Below are 21,079 nucleotides of genomic sequence, written 5' to 3' on the forward strand. Positions count from 1 at the left end.
AAAACTTCAGCCTTTTATTTACCTAAGCCAGTAACTCCTTTTTCCTTAAGCCAATATGTGTTGGGCTTTCTCGGCTATATAGTAAAATATTTCCAACTGATACAGAAGCCCTAATTAAATAAGCTCTCTTTTTTGTTAATATATCTGGAAATATTAGCAAAAAAATTAGAGCATGACAATACTTTTTTCATAAAGCATCAGTTTGGCAGTTTCTTATGAAGTTAAACGCACACTTGTTATATGATCCTGTGGTGGGAAGGCAGGATGATACTTCCCCAAGGACGTCTGCACCCAAATCCCCAGAACCTGTGAATATCTTACTTTACCTAGTAGAAGGGACTTTGAAGGGAATTTGAAGGTGTGATTAAGTATCTTGGGTTGGGGAGATGATCCTGGATTATCTACGGGGGGCAGGGGAGGCGTGGGCAAATGTAATCACAAGAGCCTTAGGGAGGCAGAAGGGTCAGAGTCACAAAAATATATGTGACCACAGAAGCAGAAGTTGGAATTACGCAGGGCCACTAGGCAAGGAATGTGGGCAGCCTTTAAAAGCTGGAACAGGCAAGAAAATGGATTTCCCTCCCCCAGAGTCTCCCAAAGGAACACAGCCCTGCTACCCAGGTTAGACATCTGAACTTACAGAACTCTGTGAGAATAAATTTGTGTTGTTCTAGGCAACTAAATTTGTAGCAATTAGTTATAGCAGCAACAAGAATCTAATAACCTACCAATCCCACTCCTAGATATTTACCCAAAAGATGAAAACTGATATGTCAATGTTAGTCATAATTGCAAAAATTGGAGGCAATCTAAATGTTCTTCAACTGATGAATGAATAAACAGAGTAGGATTCAATCCAATGGAATACTACTCTTCAAAAAAATAAGAATGAACTACTGATGCAAACAACAAATGAGTGAATCTCAAATGTATTCTCTTAAGTGAAAGGAGCTGGATTCAAAATGTTACATATTTTACCATTATTTATATTTATATGACACTTTGGAAAAGGCAAAACTATAGGGACAGAGAACAGACAGGTTATTGCCAGTGGTTGGGGTGGAGAAAGGGTTAACAGCCAAGGGGCAGACAGCAGGAGGGAATTTGGGAGGTGAAGGAATTGTTCTACACCTAGATTATTGTGGTAATTGCACAAATCTGTGCATTTGTCAAAATTCATAGAACTGTATATCAAAAATAGTGAATTTTATTGCATGTAAGTTAAAAAATAAATAAATTGGTTGGAGGGTCAGAAAAAAAATGTCAGTATCAAGTTTGAGATGCCAAAATGAAAACAACTTTTTATAGGAGTTGCTTTTCCAATTTTAGTCTCAATCACATGTAGTCAAGATTTCACATCCAACCTGCTTTCTTTCCCTTCGACTACCATTTCTCAAACAACTAAACAATGGTATAAAAAAGTGTGCTAAACTAAAAATCCAGAGGGTCAAGAGGCAAGTCCCGGAAGGACTCATCTCTAGAAGTTCAGCCAACAACTGCTCACTATTCCTTTAAAAGCACAATATGTAACCAAACTTTGACCCTAGGTTATCGCCTGGGTTTTCATCCCTATTATTCCTTTATTAATTTTTAAAAAGCAGGCATTCCCACAGTTACATTAAGCTTGAAGCCCAAAAAACATTATCTTTTTTTGGTTTTAAGATTTCACAACTTTGACCCTATGTGCATCACCAGAGAAAAACACTGACTATATTTCAAAAGAGAAATAGAGAAGCAGTCTGATAAAAATGGATACAGTAAGAGGTGGGGAGGAGGGGGTGGTACATTTCTAGGGAAGTAGATGGCTACACAGAGCATTGGTCGGTGACCTCAGCATGGGGAGGGCAGACCCTTCATTCTTCATGACCCAACTTCATCTCACATGATTCTATGAGAGTACAAGGCCTTATTTCCTTCACAGCACAGGGTCACAATGAGACAAAAACAGAGTAAGAAAAGAAAAACAAGGGAATAAAAAGCCATTTTTTCAGGATCTCAGAAATGGAGCTGAGCATTTCTATAATACTTTAGTGGAAATTGAAGGAGACACCCCAGGCCTAATGTTTTTTCATGAGCTTCTAGTTTCTGTTTCCTAAAAATGCTTCCATGATACTCAAGCCACAAGGCAAAGAAATAAAGGCACTGTCTGTCTTTCTTCCAATACCACATGCTAAAGAATATGAAGTCTGTCAGATCCTTGGAGAATTCCAAGGTGCTCTAAGAGTGATCCAAATTGGGGAATTAAGGTTATACTCTACCATTTCACTAATTCTTGGCTCAAAAATCCAAAACAGTGCTCCTTACTCCAAACAGTTAATCTTGAAATCTCCAAAGAGAACTCACTGCTCACTATTAATATTTCCACAAACAATATATTACTTCTCCTTCCTCCCTATCCTATAAGTCCCTGTTATTTCTCTCCAGGAAACAAAGAAAACCTAACAAACAAAATACTCATCTCCTCCCAAGACTCCTTTGCTAATTGATACCTACCAGAAGCACTTTCTTCAACACCTACACAATTTTATAAATAACATTGACTCATTTTTTATAATTTCTGAAATATTACAGGTTATATAATCAAAATTTCTAAATTAATTCTTTCATTAAACAATGAGTAAAATCTCTTCTGTGCTGGACCATCAGAACAAAGAAACCTAAGTAAATACACCAGCTACAGTGAATTGTTTTAGCAGAAATAAAATTGAGTATTATTTTAACTTTTTTATTGTATATTGATGAATTATAGTTGTATATATTTATGAGGTAGAAAATAGTTATGATTTTTGAATACAATATGGAATGATTAAATTAAGGTAATTAATATATCACCTCAGATATTTAACATTTTTTGTAATAAGAACATTAGAAATTTACTCTTAGCAATATTAAAATGTACCACAGTCAATTATTAACTATATTCAGCATATTGTGCTATATTTTAACTTTTTGATAAGAAAATGTTAGGAAGGAAAAACTATTCCTCTACCATCTTAGGTTTAGTACCTGAGGGCCTGCAAATTAGACTGACAAAAGACAAGTTTACAGAAGAAAATGCACACAATTTTTTTTTTTTTTTGAGACAGAGTCTCACTCTGTTGCCCGGGCTAGAGAGCCGTGGCGTCAGCCTAACCCACAGCAACCTCAAACTCCTGGGCGGGCTCAAGGGATTCTCCTGCCTCAGCCTTCCAAGTAGCTGGGACTACAGGCATGTGCCACCATGCCCTGCTAATTTTATATATATGTATATATATATATATATTTTTTTTTAGCTGTCCAAATCATTTCTTTCTATTTTTAGTAGAGAAAGGGTCTCACTCTTGCTCAGGCTGGTCTCAAACTCCTGACCTCGAGCACAATTTTTATTAATATCTTATGTACACCAGAGCTTAGGGAAAATATGTGAAACTCAAAGAAGTGGCTAGTCCCGGGGACTTATATACCATTTGAACACAGAAAAGGGGATTTGTGCTTAAACAGATGATAAATTGTGAGGAAGTGACTAGGAAATACATGGGAGAAACTAACAGAACATAGGGTTATTTTAGTAACACTTGTTTCTGCAAACTCATCTCCATGCCCACGCTTCATCTCTGGGGATAAGATACTCTGTTTCTGGTACAAGCCTGGATGAGACACTTTCCCAAAGGGAAATTTATTCCCGCTTTTAGGAAGAAAAGGAGAAGGCAGAGAACTCTTCCTGCATCTGTTGATTTTCAGTTGCCTTCAAGTCAAAATAATCCTTATGTCACATATTTAGGAGTGACACATCCTGATTCCCTAAAAATCTTTCCAAAATAAACTATACCTATCTGAAATATAATTTAATCTTTTCCTGTAAACAAACTTATCCTGATAATACCAATTAATATACTTTACAATAATATGGATTAACTCTAATTGCTCACTTATTTATTTTCATAGAAACCATGTTGGAAAACAGAAAGAATATAGGATTCAGAGTCTTACGGACTTGAATGGCATTCTGGGGCTTCATGTAGTTGTGTGACCTTAACCATATTGCTTAACTCCTCTGAGGTTAGTGTCCAAATCTGAAAATTAGAGCAATATGTTTTCTTCCCAGAATGCTAATTAAGACTACATAGGTAATGCTTATATCATAAAAAATAATGACTAGAGAATATGATATGTTGATTGATTAGGTCTCAATCACATGATCCACGTGCTGGGCCTATTAAAAAATTAAATAATCTATCAGTAAGAACAGGAAGTATTATTGTTAGGTTTCGGATGCTCTCAAGGTGTTTAGAACTGTTTATCTTTTTACCAAATGGACCTAGATTTTCTTCTGGATGAGCGTTAGTGTCTATTTTTTAATGATATCTATGCTCTCTATATCAGCTGCTTCTTTGTGGGTTGCTTTGTAGGTGCTTGTGCTAGATTATATTAATTTCAGGTCTTCATTGGAGGATAAACATACACGTTCTTGCCTCAACATGTTACCATGATCTCATGGTAAAAGAAGCACTTTCCCACGCTTTGATTTTCAATGTGATCACATGATTTGCTTAGGCCAACAGGATATTAACAGATGTTTTGCAAGCAGAGATTTTAAATGTACTTACACAGTTCAACTTGCTCACTAGAGCCCCAGCCTTTTCCATCAAAAGAAAAAAGACTCAGATAGCCACTAGTTCAAAGAATATAAGACAAGGAGCAAATCTTTACATAATCTGCAGCTTGGAGCCAATACTTTCAAAATGTTTTCATTTCAACATGTAATCAGTAAAACTTTTAATGAAATATTTTACACTGATTTTTCCATACTCAGTATTCAAAATAGTGTGTATTTTACACTATAGTACATCTCTATCCAAACCAGCCACATTTCAAGTGCTCAACAGCCACACATGGCTAATGTGGCTATCATATTAAACAGCACATATCTGGAAAGTAAAATGGAGAGACTTCTGTGTAGAGTTCTTCTGACAACTACTAAAATCATTCCAGGTCTCTTTTTATGGCTTATTTCTGGATAGCTGGCCTGATCTTCCTATGAATAAAGGTTGGCTGGCACTTGGCAGCATTTTGTGTTCTAACCTCCAAGTTGAATTCATTTATTAATATTATTTTACCCGCATTTACATTTTCATTAACTTCTTAGTTTTTCCAAAAAATAATTACCATATTAGAGGTGTCCCTGTGAGCTTTTTCAACACTACTTAAAATGAAATGGGATAAGAATAATAAAGTTATTTCCTGTGCTTTGCTAAAATATATGAATACTTCTTAACAACCAGGTTCTCTGTAGAACATAATCTTATAGCAGAAAATATCTGTGCATGATAAAGATGTGGGATGAATATCCATCCACAGTGTAAAAGAGCCATTCCTGATGCTCATAAAATAAAAACTACTGGAGTTGAGCCAAAAACAAATAACAAAAATAAAAACATCGGGATGAATCCATCAGAAATCATCCAGCAGGTCTACAAAAAGTCAGACAGTAGATAAGAAGATAAATGAGGATGTAGGATTTTTTTGGTCTAATTTGCACAGTTATTTTCACTAAAATAAGTTTTAGTCTATTTCTTGCAAGATGATTTTGGTACCTTATTTAGAGTTGTAGTGCTAGGGAAAAAGAAATTTCAGGTCAACATAAAATTAAGTGGTACTGAAAGACCCTTCAAATTTTTGGCCTGTTTTCAAGATTCTATTATGCATTTATTAATACATGCCTTCATTAAGTCCAGCTTTTTCACATTCTCTCTCTCTCTCTTTCTCTTTCTCTATCTATATATGAGAATAATTAGCACAGATAAATAGAGAGAATAATTAGCATAAAGAGGGGGAGAGAGGGTGAGACAGACCTTTATATGTAAAGTAAAGACCTGAAGAAACTGAAAAATCAACAATTCTTACATCCATCGGAGATGTGAGTTCACAGGCACACTACTGCCCCAAAATTGAAGAGAGAGACAGGGGGATACAGAGAATCACAACAGAAACCCCCTCTCACACTAGTCGCAGAGCAGGAAAACCTGACCTCTAATTGACTCATTTCTGGAGGCTACGAGGCTAAGTCTGAGTTATCGGGGAGGGACCCAGTGATAAGGCTCCCCATGCTTTTGACAGTTTTGCATTGGGAGATGGACCTGGTTCTTACAGAAAAAGTCCCCCTGTGCTTCTGGTGGGGGGGAGGGGAAAAGGAACCATTTTGAAATATTAGAGCACTCTGTTTTTCTTAATAAAGTCTACCCTGAGGAGAAACTAGCCTAGCCAGCTGGAGTGTTATTAAAGAATAACTGAGCTGCGGAGACAGAAATATTCAACTCCAGCCTGCTCTACCCTTCCTGTCCCCCCCTAGGGAGGGTGGACAACAACTGAGAAACAATTCTGGTGTTCACAGTGGAGAGGCACAGGCTCACTACCAGACTAAGGCCTGACTGAGGGTCTAGAGTATGCTCCTCGCAGCCAGCACCTTACCTCCACGTTACCAAAGGCCTATCCACAGCAGTTCTTTTACTCAGTACAGTTATCCCTTCGTATTCACGGGAGACTGGTTCCAGGACCTCCTGCAGAACTGAAAATCCATGCATGCTTGTCCCTCATATAAAATGGTATAGTATTTGCATATAACCTACACATATCCTCCCACATACTTTAAATCATCTCTAGATGACTTCTATAGCTAATGCAATGTACATGCTATGGAAACAGTTGTTATATTGTTTAAAAAAATATGAAAAGAAAAATAGTCTGTGCCTATTCAGTGCAAACAGTTTGCGTTTTGTTTGTTTGTTTTTTTAATATTGCCATTTGGATGAATCCATGGATACAGAAGGCTAACTGTACATCATATATGGTTACCTAGAAAAAATTAGAAGGCATACCAAAAGGCAGAAAACATGGTTTAAAGGGACAAAGCAAGCATCAGAACCACACACGGATAAAGTAGACAGCATACAAGAACAGACAGGTAATGTAAGCAGAAAGATGAAAATCCTAAGAACCAAAAAGAAATGCTAAGGATCACAAACACTGTAACAGAAATAAAGAATGCCTTTCATGGGCTCACAGGTAGACTGCACATGGCTGAGGAAAGAAATCTGAGGTTGAGGAAATCTAAATAAAAACCTCCAAAACAGGAAAGCAAAAAGAACAAAGGCTGAAAAAACGGAACACAATGTCCAAGGACTGTGGGAAGATTACAAAAGGTGTAACACATGCATGATGGAAATACAAGAAAGAGAAACAAAGGAACGGAAGAAATATTTGAACCAATAATGACTGAGAATTTCCCCCAAACTAATGTCAGACACCTGCTTCTCCAGGAAGCTCAGAGAAAACCAAGCAGGATAAATGCAAGCAAACAAAACCACACCTAGGCATATCATTTTCAAACTATAGAAAATCAAATATAAAGGCAAAAATCCTGACAGAACCCAGAATGGGAAAATACATTACCTATCTATGAAGGAACAAAGATAAGAATTAGGCGTCCAGTGCCATGTGACGGGTTTCGGAGGGTGGCCGGGGTCATCCAAGTGCTCCCCAGTGAAGGTGTGACCCCCACGTCCCAGCCCCCAGGGCCACTTGCAGAACTCCGACCCCTAGTGCTGAGCAGACGCTGGAGAGTGATAACAAAGAACATTGAACAGGGGCGTTCGGGATGCTCTTTGGCCTCATCACCACCCTCATCCTCGCCAGCTCCGACAGTGCCGGGTGAGGTCTCCCACCACAGCTCCCTGGGGGCTCTCATGCGCTGGCCTGTCAACCTCAAAAGTGAAGCATCGCCAACGGCTATGTCCCCATTCGAGCAACAAGACGCCGCCCTCCCGTTCCCGCCGGTGTGTGACTGTCACCAGCTGCAGCCACCGGCGGGCACCAGGCTAGGCCGGTGTGTGACTGTCACCAGCTCCAGCCACCGGCGGGCACCAGGCTAGACCCGGCGATCAAGCAGGTGAATGTGTGATCCCCACGAAAGACATGCCCGCCACGGGCTACTCAGCGGCTGTGGGCAACAGGACCGCCTTCGGCGTGGTGGCCCGTCCCAGTTTATTGCACGTGCTGCGGAGGCTCCAGGACTTGGGCAACCGCACCCCAGAAACCATGTTTATCTTCCGGGCCCAACCCCACCCCAGAGCAAGATGCAGAAGCCCCAGGGCAGCTTGGAGCAGGTCATCCAGAGGGCAGGCCAGTCTCTCCCGCCCAATTGGAAGACCTCTTCCATGGTGACACTGGCAAGGACAGGTACCTGCCCCCTCTGGCCAGGCCTGTGGTCCCTCTCAGCATGTTCCACCCAGAGGGCCTGTAGCTCCCAGCGGGCACTGCCCTGAGAGTGTGATCGGTCCTTGCCACCCTCGGGTCAGGTTTCTTAGATGAGTTCTCTTCACATCCAGCTGTTAACATAGGTCATTTCCATCATGTTCCACATGGCCTAGTCTCCCCAGGGCGGTTTCCTCGCAGCTGTGGCATTACTCTGAGGACACAAGGGCTCCCAGCATGCTCTGCTCTAAAGTTGCACAGTCACTGCTAGCATCCTTTGGGGAGAGGCTCCCTCTAGTATACCTCAGGTACAGTCTTGACTATTCTTTGCCTGTCTTGCTTTAAGCACACAGTTGCTCCCAGCATGCTCTAGTCACATGCCATGCTGTGACTAATCTATCTAGAAAAGCGAGGCCAGTGTTGTCCAATAGAAATATAATGTGAGCCACACATGTAATTTAAATTTTTCTAGTAGTCACATTAAAAAAATAAACAGGTGAAATTAATGTTAATATATTTTATTTAACCTAATATGTCCAACATACAGCTCCTATACATATTTCGTAAGATTTTCACCTAAAGATTAAAAATTTTTGGAGCTACTATAAATGGTTATAGAATGATTTTTTGGTTCCCATTTGTTCATTGCTAATGCATAGAAACAATACATAGAAATTGATTTTTGTGTGTTGACTTTGTATCTTATAACCCTGCTAAACTCACTTGTTGGTTCTAGGACATTTTTGCAGATTCTTTGGGATCTTCTATGCAGATAATCACATATACAAATATGGACAGTGTTATTTCTTCCTTTCCAATCTATATGCCTCTCATTTCTTTTTCTCACTTTATTGAGCTGGCTAGGATTTTCAATACAATGAAATTGAATTTCACTGGAGGTGAACAGAGTAGACAACCTTGCCTTGGTCTTAGTCTTGGGGGGAAGGTATTCAGTCTTTCATCATTGAATATGATATTGGCTGTAAGCTTTTTGTAGCTACCCTTTGTCAGGTTGAGGAAGTTCCCTTCTCTTACTAGTCTGCTGAAAATTTTTGTCATTACTGGATATTGAATGTTTTTCTGTAGTGATTGGTATGATCGTGTAGTTTTTCTTAAGACTATTATTAATAATATGGTGGCTTATATTGACTGATTTTTGAATATTGAAACAGCCTTGCATTTCTGGAATAAACCTTAGTTGTGATATATTTGGATACATATATTATATATATATATATATATATATATATATATATATATATATATATGGTCCTGGATTCAATTTGCTGATATTTTGTTGAGATTTTTGTGTCTGTGTTCATGGGAGATATTGGTCTGTGGGGTTTTTTTTGTACTGTCTTCACCTGGTTTTGGTGTCAGGGTAATACTGGCCTCAGAAAATCAATTGGGAAATATTCCTTCTTCCATGTTCTAGAAGAGATTGTGTAGGAGGGTGTTATTTCTCTTTAAATGTTTGGTAGAATTTACCAGCAAAACTATCTGGGACTCGAGAGCTCTTTATCACAAGGTTTTAATCTATGAATTCAATTTCTTTAATAGCTATAGGACATTCAGGTTATCTATTTCATCTTGAGTGAGTTTTGGTAGTTTGTGTGTTTTCAAGGAATTGGCCCAGAATTCTATAGCCTGTGAAATTACTCTTCAAAAGTGAAGAAGAGGCTGGGCATGATGGCTCACACCTGTAATCCTAGCACTCTGGGAGGTCAAGGCCGGAGGATCATTTGAGTTCAGGGGTTTGAGACCAACCTGAGCAAGACCGAGTCCCCACCTCTACTAATAAAAAATAGAAAGAAATTAGCTGGACAACTAAAAAATATATATATATAAAAAATTAGCCAGGCATGGTGGCGCATGCCTATAATCCCAGCTACTCAGGAGGCTGAGGCAGGAGGATTGCTTGAGCCCAGGAGTTTGAGGTTGCTGTGAGCTAGGCTGATGCCACAGCACTCTAGCCCAGGACACAGAGCAAGACTTTGTCTCATTAAAAAAAAAAAAAAGTGAAGAAGAAATTAAAACTTTCTCAGACAAACAAAAATTGAGGGAATTTGTTGCCAGCAGACTTCCCTTGGAAGAAATATTAAAAGAAGTTTTTTAGAGAGGAAGAAAATAATATAGGACATAAATTCAAATCTACATGGAGAAAGAACATCAGAGAAGGAACAAATGAAGATAAAATAAAAACTTTTATGTTTTTGATTCTTAATCGATCTAACAGATAAGTTTGTTCAAATTAATAATAACAATGCATTCAATAATATGTACATATACATATACCCATACACTTATGTATGCATATATATATAAAATGAAAAGCAACAACACAAGTAATGAGATGGAGGAGGTAGGATTGTTTTATTACTATGAAGTACTCCACTACCTGTGAAGTTATATAGTGTTATTTAAAGTTGGATTTGGATAACAAATGTATATTGCAAACTCTAGGGCAACCACAAAAAGGTGAAAAAAGGAAGTATGTTAAGAATATGCTAAGAGAAGAGAGAAGATGGAATTATATAAGATACTTAACTAAAACCACAAAAGAAAGAAAAAGAGTGGAAGACAAAAGTAGGAAAAAAGAACAAGAGCAACAAATAGAAACAGTAACAAATACGGTAGGTATTTATCCAACTATATCATAATCACTTTGAACATCAATGTTCTAAATGCACCAATTAAAAGACAGAAATTATTAGAGTACATAAAAAAACAAGATCCAACTATATGTTGTCTACAATTAACCCACTTTAAATGTAAAGACACAGATAGATTAAAAGTAAATGGTTGGAAAAAGATATAGCATGCTAATACTAATCTAAAGGAAGCAGGAGTAGGTATTATATTAATTTCAGACAGAGCCAACTTCAAACCAAGGGAAGTTGTCAGAGAGAGAGAGAGAGAGACACTACGTAATGATAAAGTGGCCAATTCTGCAAAAGGACATAACAGTCCTTAGTGACTATGCACCTAACAACAGAGCAAGAAAAGATATGATCTAAAAACTGGTAGGACTGAAAGGAAAAATAGATGAATCCACTATTATGGTAGGAAACTTCAACATTTCTCTATCACAAATGAACAGATCCAGCAGGCAAAAAATCAGTAAGGATGTACTTGAACTCAACAACACCATCAATCACTAGGACGTGATGGATATCTATAGACTGCTTTATCCAACAACAGCAAAATACACATTCTTCTTAAGCTCATATAGAACATTCACCAAAATAGACCACATTCTGGGTCATGAAATACACATTAACAAATTTAAAAGACTACAAATCATACAATGTCTGCTTTTGGACCAAAATTGAATTAAACTAGAATTCAATTAACAGAAAGACAATTAGAATATCCCAAAATACTTGGAGATGAAACAACACCCAAGTCAAAAAAGAAATTTCAAGAGAAATTTTAAAACATTTTGAACTAAATGAACAGGAAAACACAACTTATTGAAATTTGTGTGATATGGCAAAAGCAGTGCTTACAGAGAAATTTATATAGCATTGAATACATATACTAGAAAAGAAATCAATAGTCTGAGCTTCCAACTTATAAAACTAGAAAAAGAAGAGAAAATTAAATCCAAAGTAAGAAAAATAGAATAAATAGTAAGATATGATCAATAAAATTGATAAGACTTTAGCCAAGCTAACTAAGAAAAAAACAAAGAGGACACCAATTACTAATATCAGAAATAAAAAATAGGATATTACTGCAGATTTCATGAACTTTAAAAGGTTAATAAAAGATTATGATAAACAACTCTATGACCACAGATTTTATAAGATAGATGAAATGGACCAATTCCTTTAAAAACAGTCTGCCAAAACTAACTCAAGAAGAAATAGACACTCTGAGTAGGTGAGATGTGTTCACTGGGGAATTCCACCAAACATTTAAAGAAGAAAGTATAGCAATTCTCTACAATCTCTTTCAGAAGATAGAAGCAGAAGGAATACTTTTTAACGCATTTTATGAGGCCAGCATCACGTTAATACCAAAACCAGAAAGACATTATAAGAAAACTACAGACCAATTTTTCTCAGGAACATACATGCAAAAATTCTCAACAAAATATTAGCAAGTCAAATGCAACAACATATAAAAAGAATTATATACCACAACCAAGTGTGATTTATCACAGGTGTGCAAAACTGATTCCATATTAGAACATCAGTTAATTTAATCCACCACATAAACACAAGCTAAAAAAAAAAAACCATGTGGTTATATCGGTAGATGTAGAAAAAGCATTTGACAAAATCCAACACCTGTTCATGACCAAAACTCTTAGTAAACTAAGAAAGGAGAAGAACTTCTTCAACTTGATAAACAATATCTATAAAAAACCTGCATAAAATATCATACATAATGTTGAGAAACTAGAAGCTTTCCCTCAAGATCAGGAACAAGGCAAGAATGTCACCACTCCTTTCAACATAGTGCTGGAACTTATGACTAATGCAATAAGACAAGGAAAGGAAGTAAAAGGTACACTGATTGGGAAGGAAGAAATAAAACTGTCTTTGTTCACAGAGAATGTGATTGTCTATGTAGAGAATCCCAGATAATCAAGGAAAGAGCTCCTGAAACTAAAAGTAATTATAGCAAGGCTAAAGGATTCAAGGTTAATATTCATTATCACTTTCCCTATATCCCAGAAATAAACAAGTGGAATTTTGATCTGAAAAACACATTTATATGAGCACCCCCCAAAATGAAATACTTAGGTATAAATCTAACAAAATATGTACAAAATTTACATGAGGAAAACTACAAAACTGATGAAGAAATCAAAGAACTAAGTATATAGAGATATATTCCATGTGCATGGAAGGAAGACTCACTCAGTAGTGTCAAAATGTCAGTTTTTCCAAATTTGAGCTGTAGATTCAATACAATACAATCAAAATTTTAGCAAGTAACATTGTAGATATTGACAAACTGATTCTAAAGTGTATATGGTGAGGCAAAAGACCCAGAATAACCAACACAATATTGAAGAACAACCTTAGAAGAGACTAACACTATCTAACTTCAAGACTGACCACAAAGCTACAGTGATCAAGACGATGTGGTGTTGGCAAAAGAATAAATAAATAGATGCGTGGAACAGAATAGAGAGCCCAGAAATAGGTCCTATATCTATAGGCAAACATTGTTTTATTGTAATTTACTTTATTGCACTTCATAGAGATTGCATTTTTTACAAATTGAAGGTTTGAAGCAACACTGAAGCAAGTCTATCAGTACTATTTTTCCAACAGTATGTACTCACTTTGTGTCTCTGTGTCACATTCTGGTAATTCTCACAGTATTTCAAACATTTTCATTATTATTATATGTTATGGTGACCTGAGATCAGTGATCTTTGATGTTATTATTGTAATTGTTTTAGGGCACCACTAACCATGCCCATAATAAGAGGGTGAATTTAACAGATAAATATTATATGTGTTCTGACTGCTCCACTAACAGACTGTTGCCCTGTCTCTCTCCCTCTTTTTGGGCCTCTCTATTTCCTAAGACACAACAATATTAAAATTAAGCCAATTGATAACACTACAATATTCTCTAAGTGTTCAAGTGAAAGGAAGAGTTTCATTTCTTCTACTTTAAATCAAAAGCTAGGAATGATTAAGCTTACTGAAGAAGGCATGAAAAAAATGAAGCTAGGTCAAATCCTAGACCTTTTGCATCAGACAGTTAGCCAAGTTGTGAATGTAAAAGAAAAGTTTTGATGGAAATTAAAAATGCCACTCCAGGAAACAAACAAATGATAAGAAAGTGAAACAGACTTATTGCTTATATGGAAAAAGTTGTATGGTCTGGATAGAAGAACAAACCAGCCACAACATTCCCTTAAGCCAAAGCCTAATCCAGAGCAAGGCTCTAACTACCTCGCTTCAACTCTGTGAAGTCTGAGAGGTGAACAAGCTGAGAAAAAAAGTTTGAAGCTAACAAAGATTAGAAAGAAGCCATTTCCACAACAACATAAAAGTTCAAGGTGAAGAATCAAGTGCTTATGTAGAAGCTGCAGCAAGTTATCCAGAATATATAGCTAAGGATAATTGACGAAGGTGGCTACATTAAACAACAGATCTCATCGTAGACAAAACAGCTTTATATTACAAGAGGATGCCATCTAGGACTTTCACAGCTAGAGAGGAGTCAATGCCTGCCTTCAAAGTTTCAAAGGACAGGCTGACTTTCTTGTTAGGGGCTAATGTAGCTGGTGACTTTAAGTTGAAGCAAGCCAATGTTCATTTACCATTCTGAAAATGCTAGGACCCTTAAAAATTGTTCTAAATCTACTCCACCTGTGCTCCATAAATGGAACAACAAAGCCTAGATGACAGCACATCTGCTAACTGAATATTTTAAGCCCAATTTTGAGACCTACTGCTTAGAAAAAAGAAGATTATTTTCAAAATATTACTGCTTATTGACAATGTACCTAGTCACCCAAGAGCTCTGATGGAGATGAACAAGGAAATTGATGTTGTTTTTATGCTTGTTAACACAACGTCCATTCTGTAGTCCATGGATCAAGGAGTAATTTCAAATTTCAGGTCTTCTTATTTAAGAAATCCATTTCATAGACTATGGCAGCCATAGACACTGATTCCCCTAATGGATTGGGGCAAAGTAGATTGAAAACCTCTGGAAAGGATTCACCATTCTAGATGTCATTAAGAACATCCATGATTTATGGGAGGAGGTCAAAGTATCAACATTAACAGAAGTTTGGAAGATGTTGATTCCAACTCTCATGGATGACTTTGAGGAGTTCCACACTTCAGTGGAGGGATGTAACTAAAGATGTGGTAGAAATAACAAGAGAACTATCATTAGAAGTGGAGCCGAAGATGTGACTGAATTGCTGCAATCTCATGATAAACTCAACAGTTGAGAAGTTTTTTCTTATGGATGAGCAAGGAAAGTGGTTTCTTGAGATGGAACTTGTTCCTGGTGAAAATGCTGTACACATTGTTGAAATGACAATAAAGTATTTAGACTATGACACAAACTTAGTTGATAAAACAGTGGCAGGGTTTGAGAGGACTGACTCCAATTTGGAAAGAAATTCTTTGGGTAAAATGTTATCAAACAGTTTCACATGCCACAGAGAAATTTTTCATAAAAGGAAGAGTCGATCAATGCAAACTTCATTGTTGTCTTATTTTAAGAAATTGCTGCAGCCATCCCAACCTTCATCCACCACCACCCTGATCAGTCAGCTGCCATCAACATCAAAACAAGACCCTCAACCAGCAAAAAGATTATGACTCACTGAAGACTCAAATGATCATTATCATTTTTAGTAATAAAGTATTGTTGGATTAATGTATGTATATTTTTTAGACATAATGCTACTATACATGTAATAGATTACAGTAGTGTCAACATAACTTTATATGCACTGAGAAACCAAAAAATAATGTCTGTAACTTGCTTTATTGCAATACTTGCTTTATTGCAGTAGTCTGGAACCGAAACTGCAATAGCTCTGAAGTATGCCTGTATAGTCAATTGGTTTTTCACAAAAGACCAAAGCTAATACAATGGAGAAAGGATATCTTTTCAACAAATGGTGCTGGAGCAACTGAGTATCCACATAAAAAAAAAAAAGGTTAATATACACACAGATTTTACACCCTTTACAAAAATTAACAAAAAATGGATCACAGACCTAAATGTAAAATGCAAAACTATAAAATTCCTAGAAAATAACATAGGAGAAGATCTAGATTACCTTGGGTTTGGCAATGACTTTTCAGATATGACACCAAAGGCACAATCCATGAAAGAAAGAATGAATATGCTAGAAATCATTAATATTAAAATTTTCTGCTCTATGAAAGACTGTCAAGAGAATTTGAAAAGACAAGTTACAGATTGGGAGAAAATATTTGCAAAAGACATATCTGATAAGGGACTGTTATCTAAAAGGTAGGCTATAAATAAGATTTTTGCAGTGTAATTTTTGGAGAAGAAAAATATTATTTCCTGGAGACAGAGGGGAAAGAGGCAAGGTATTCTCAGAATGAGGGTAAACTTCAAGGAAGAGATGGCATTTACTCTGGTGATAAGTATTTAGAAGTACAGAGACAGAGGTGGCAAGAAGGTAAAATATTTCTAGTTAACAAAAAGGTCTGCAACAGAAAAGAAAGAGTTGGTTATTAAAACAAATTTGTAACTTTATTTATTTGTTATTTGTAGGCCAATTCATTCCCAAACATACTTGAGGCAATTTAAAAAAATATGTATGAAATTAAGAAAACAAGAATTATAAGATTCATTCATTCAAAAAAAAAGCTTATTAAGCACTTCACATGTGCCATGCTAGGGGAAAAAAAGAAAATCTCTGCCTCTGTGAAGGTAACAATCTAGTATGAGACTTACAATAGACACAAAAATAAACACAAAGAAATCTGTAATGCCATGAAGAAACATAAAGCAGGAAAAAAGAGAAAGTGACTTGAATATGGAGGGAAATGCTATTTTAGATAAAGTGGTCAAAGAATGCTTTTCTGTCTAGGCAACTTTTGAGCAAAGACCTGAAAACAGTAGGGAAATGAGTTTTGAATATGTCATGCAGTCAAGGTGGTTGGGTCTCTTATACAGTGGCTTGGAGCTCACAGAAAAGTTCTCAGAAGCTCAGATAAAAGCTGCAAAATTTCTTAAGAACTAGCTTCATAGGACATAAATTTTCACTTACACCTCATTCTAGTGGACAAGCAAGTTATTAAGACCAGCCTAGATTCAAGGGGAGGAGAATTAGTCTCCACTTTGCAATGGCAGAAGTAGTAAGAATTTGTAGCCATCCTTAATCCTCCAGAATTGTGCAGAAGTTTCTAATTAGGGTGACACAGCTTTCTCTAAAGAAATGGTCTACAGCAAGAATTAGCAAACAACACCCAAGCAAAATACAAACAGCAGGCCAAATTCACCCTGATGTCTGTTTCTGCAAATAAAGTTATATTGGAAAACAGAAATACCCATTTATTTACACATTGTTTACGGCTACTCTTCCAATTCAAGGGCAGAGTTGAATAGTTGAAACAGAGACTGCATAGCCTGCAAAAGTGAAAATGCTCACTGTCTGACCCTTTGCAGAAGAAATTTGCTGGCCCCTCATCTACAGGAAAGCACTCATGCTATCTCTCAATCATTCCACATAGGCCCCTAGCAATTTTACTTTCAGTCTTAGCTACAGGTCCCTAGAAATAACTAACTCTGCTTTGAATAAGTCAAAGTTAAAGATTTCTAAAATGAATACTGATAGCCAAGCAGAGAGCATGTACCTTAATAAGAAGGGTAAATATGTCAAAGGGAATCACACCAAACCTGGAGCTAACTGAAGCAGAACACAGACAAACAGGTCCTGTTCATACCACCCGGAGCACCAGGCATCCAATCCATTACAACCTCCATCAACATCTTTTGTTTGTTTGTTGCTAAATTTTAAGAAGAGGAAAAAACTTTTTAAACCTTAAAAATAAAAAAGAAAATGCATCTCTTCTGCAGACTTTTCATCAGAAAAGCTTGGGCTTTCACACTCCTAGCAACAGCCCAAAAAACGGAATCTTAGGTCCATTTTAAGGCATTTGCCAGCTTTAAAATCCTGCCGCCATTAGCTAAACTATTAATAAAAGCTTAACCACCAAGTGCTTGGCATGTCTCTCCCCATAAATCTCCCCCATAAATCACCCTCGGCAGAATTAAGACTATAACACATATTACACCAGTTCCAAAAAGTAGAGGTGTCTACTGACTTGGAGTTCAAGTCAAATGCACTAGGGTAGGACTCAGGATTTAATCAGCCAAAGGAGCAGCCTCAGGACTCTCTGGAAGGAAGGTGAGGTGAAGTGGAGTACAACTGTAACTGCTGTAGCATGTATTTTATAATAGGCATATTAGGACTGAATAGTGCACAATATCAAAAGAAAGCAATCATATTCTCAGGGGACAACTATGCCATTTCTCCAGATAAAATCATTATTTTTGTTGGAAGGCTCATCAGGTACATCTTCTCATGACTTTTGAGATTAAGTTTGTGGGAAGGTCTAACTTCAGAATGTTGGAACACGCTGAAAGAATGTCTTAAGTGACAATCACAGAGGATCTAATCTGCCTGTTTGTTGTGAGCTTGTGCCTCCTGCATGCATTCTGACCAGCCATTACACTAAACTCAAAGACCAATCCAAAAATAAAAACAAAAAATCTAATGAGAGATGTTATATTAAAAGTATGCAACAGGATTTTTAAAAGTATGCAATAAATAAGAACAAAAATTATCTAACAGGTAAAGAAAAATACATTTAAAAGCAATTAATTAACATCAACATAAAACAAGTAATAAAGACTTTAAATACAATATTTTTAAATGTTAAATGTAAATATAAATGCAAAACAGGCAATAAAGTCTCTAAAAACAATAAATATTTTAAATATGAATGTAAAAATAACCCAAAAAGAAATTGTTTAATGTAACATAGAATAATAAAATTTTAAACAAGGTAAAAGTAAGGACAATATAAGTAATGAAAATAAACCTAGATTTCAAAGAAAGTAGAAATAAAAGATTTTAAATTATAACTAATAAAATGAGCTGTTAATACAAGACATCAAGGGTAAAACTGGCAAAATAGAAAAACAGAATCAAATAAGAGTTAACAGCACAAACTGACAGAGACAAGAATTAGAAGATAATATAAATACAACTGTAAGAAAATACAGAAAAAGATATTAAATGTAGGAAACTCCAAAAGCTGGCAAAGTCATGAAATGGGCTAAGAATAGGATTAAAGAACAATTAAAACAGTATGCATCAATGTGTTCACAGTCCTCCAACACAGGACTATAAAACAAAATTCTTGATTACAAAGTAACACCCTAAAAATAACACCTCACTGGAAACACACAAGCTGTGGGTCTCCTCAGTAAAACAGAAATATCAGCTGGCCATATGGAGAACACACCAGGCCCTGGGCCAGAAAGAGATGCCCTTTCCCACCCCCGGTCCTTGAGAGGGACATCCTCTGCAAGGCCTCACTAACCCCCCCCCCCAAATGTTTCCTCTGATGAGCAATGGCTTGACTAGCTAGTACACAGTAATACATAATGGCAAACAGTGGGTAATCAGGCTAGAAATACAGGACAAGAAAGACTATAGAAGACCTTAAATCCCACTGTAGGTCAGTGTGCATTTCTTTGAAATACAGCATCCATCTGAGAGATTCTGATTTAGTAGATCCGGCTAAGGGAAGGGGAAGTGAGAGGAGCAGATGCTCAGTGATTGTCACTTATGGCCTTCTTCAAATGGGTTCCAACCCTGTTAACAAATCTCCTCCCTCCCCCAAGTAATTTTAATAGTTATCCATGTTCCGAAAATAATGATTTATGATCTTAAAACAACTGAGCCTTTTCCATTTGCAGGTGTCAGACTTGAAAACACAGGTGATGAGAAAAAAGGCTTTGAATAACAAGTCAGTTACACAAACTCAGTGAAAGTTGCAGCCAACTAAGAGTAAAGCTGGAACCCTGTTGCTTTCATAAGAAACTCAACTATTTTTAAGGCTTTATACTCCTGCCAAGAGCCACCAAATTAAGAGGAAACCATGAAAATACGTGTCACTAGTGGCTTTTAAGTACCAGAATAGTGCCAAAATAAACATCGAGGGTCCTTTGATATGCACATTTCTTGGGGATCCGATGTATGCACTCCAAGCAATATCTACCTCCTGTGAGACACTAAAAGGACAAAATTAAGTCTATTCAAGGTCTTTCCTTTTCATCGTCTTTTTTTTATTTCAGCATATTACAGGGGTACAAATGTTTAGGTTACATATATTGCCTTTCCCCACCCAAGTCAGAGCTTCAAGCGTGTCTATCCCCCAGACGGAGCACACCACAACCATTAGCTGTGCATATACCCTTCCTCCCCCCTTCCACCTGCCCGACACCCGAAAAATGTTACTACTATATGTGCACATAAGTGTTGATCATTTAATACCTATTTGTTGGTGAGTACATGTGATGCTTGTGTTTCCATTCTTGGGATACTTCACTTAGTAGAATGGGCTCCAGCTCTATCCAGGATAATACAAGAGGTGCTAGATTACCATTGTTTTTTGTGGCTGAGTAGAACTCCATGGTATACATATACCACATTTTATTAGACATTCTATAAAAAAAGACATTTGCACTCGAATGTTTATAGCAGCACAATTCACAATTGCAAAGATGTGGAAATAACCAAAGTTCCCTTTTCACCTTCTATAGAGCACAACATGTGTACAAACACACACACACACACCCCTAGGAAATGACAATGTTTATAGAGTATATGGCAAGAACTATATTCCGCAGGGGACTTGGGAGCCTCCACATGGACATGGTGACAAAAATTCATTATATTTTCTTTATACCAAATAATTTGAAAATAAAAATAAAATACAGAGTTTTAAGTGTAGTATGTGTGATGGGCAGGAAATGTGCCATTCCAATACCTCTTCAAGGAAGGACTTGACCCAACTGGTATCAGACACCTCCAGCTCCCAGCTTCTTCAGAGATTGCCTTCCCCTGCCCATATCTAGCAACCAATCAAAGCAGGAGTATAAGGACCCAGCCATATTGGCCCAACAGAAATTATTCTGAAGGGCCATAAATGCCCCAGAGCAGCGTGGGGGAAGAGGGCGGGCATGGCAGAGGAGTTGACCACATCACAGTGCGATGTCTCCCTCCACGCAGCACTGCCCCACCGCCTCCTTCGGCATGTGTGTATCCCTAATAAACACCCTGCCCAACAAACTCCATCTC

The sequence above is a fragment of the Lemur catta genome, chromosome 10, assembly GCF_020740605.2.
Source record: "Lemur catta isolate mLemCat1 chromosome 10, mLemCat1.pri, whole genome shotgun sequence".
Taxonomy (NCBI): Eukaryota; Metazoa; Chordata; class Mammalia; order Primates; family Lemuridae; genus Lemur; species Lemur catta.